This window comes from Galeopterus variegatus, unplaced genomic scaffold (genome assembly GCF_000696425.1).
Source record: "Galeopterus variegatus unplaced genomic scaffold, G_variegatus-3.0.2 Scaffold15766, whole genome shotgun sequence".
Taxonomy (NCBI): Eukaryota; Metazoa; Chordata; class Mammalia; order Dermoptera; family Cynocephalidae; genus Galeopterus; species Galeopterus variegatus.
In genome coordinates this window covers 15,785-17,469 of record NW_007741877.1, presented here as the reverse complement: position 1 = coordinate 17,469, position 1,685 = coordinate 15,785, and positions in this window count along the sequence as shown.

Sequence of the window (1,685 nt, the reverse complement as noted above, 5' to 3'; positions counted from 1 at the left end):
TCATCTGTCAATGGATGTTTGGGTTGCTTCCATCTCTTGGCTACTGTGAATAATGTTGCTATGAAATGGGTGTGCAAATATTTCTTTGAGACCCTGCTTTCATTTCTCTTGGATATACACCCAGAAGTGGGATTGCTGGATCATATGGTGATTCTATTTTTAATTTTCTGAGGAATCACCATCCTGTTTTCCATAGTGGCTGCACCATTTTACATTCCTAACAGCAGTGCCCAAGAGTTCCAATTTCTCCCCATCCTTGCCAACACTTATTTTCTGTTTTTCTTTGTTTGTTTGTTTTGTTTTGTTTTTGCCACATGGGGCCATTTTATTGCAGTTAAATACTTCTCTATNCAGAGCCTGCCCCCTGGTGGTCACGAGGGAGAGCCGCTAATTTCAACCTGCACCATCCGTCTCCTCCCACACAACGTCCCCCTTTCCAAACCAGATCCGGGCAATCTCCTCAGGACTCCCCCGGCCTGGCTCACCCTCACACTGCCTGCCAGTCCTGAGTTCCTCCTGCTTCCCTATCCTCAGGCCCTCTGTGGCCTCGGGGCCCACAGCCAGCGCTGCCCACACCCGACTCCAGGGACCCTTGTCCTGCTGGTCTCATTCCAGAGGCTGAGACAGAGTGCGGGCCCTGCATCCTTTTAGGATTGCGGGAGCCCCAGGGCCCTACCCCCTGTCCCATGAGAGGCAGACGGGGTCAGGTGGGTTGGAGAGGCCAGGAACAGAGCGTCCTGGTCATTACCTGGGAGACTGGGCCACAAGCTTGTTCTCTGCCCCCTCCGGGCCTCTTCTGCAGAGGCTGAGGGTCAGAGCCCATCAGGAAGGTGAACCTCTGCCCAGGAGTCCTTTGCCTGGAGCTCCTGCGGAAGGTCTAGGAAAGGGCCTGAGTGGGTGGAGCCCAGATCAAACTGGGGAGTCTCCAGGGCCTGGTGCTGAGCCAGGAGGGCAAAGGTACAGTTAGTCTGGGGGTGCAGAGAAAGGACAGAAGGTTGGACTTTCATGCTTTGCGAGGGAGGGGTGTGCCTAACCCTCTGCTCCCCCGTCCCCGCATACCCACCCGCCCACTCCCTGGAGGACTAGGGGACTAAGAATGCTTTCTCTGAGAAGGCGGCGAGATGGGGCCTGAGATGGTTTCTGCCTGTAACTTCGCCTTGCAGATTAGTCAAGGCCTTAGGGCACATGACAGTCCCCTGGGGCCCTATCCCAGCCATTCCTGGTCACCACAACATTGTGACATCTGAGCTCCAGGAGGCTGGAAACAAAGCTGGCTCTGGCAGAGTGGTTAACTCTGCTTTTGGCTTCAGAGGTGGCTCTGTTCCTCTCAGGAACAAGGAGTGTGGGCCTGCTGTTTAGTCCACAGCAGGTCGTGTCTGTGACTACCTGACCCTGTGGATGACCCTCAGGGTCCTACCTGCCCAGCCCTGGCACCATCCCTATGCCTGGGCAACTCTTTCCCCACATCCTGCATTAGCACCCCTCCTAGGCCACTACTGACAGAGGACCCAGCTACACCGGATCACCATGACCTTGAAGGCCCTGGCTGCTGGTGCCAGCTCCAGTGGTTGCCATGGCACCCCAATACTTTTGCAAGCAAAGGCCAAACAACTAGAGTCCACCTGGCAGGCGGCTGCTGCTGTTGCCACTGCTGCCCCAAAGGACATGGGCACATTCAGAGGGGT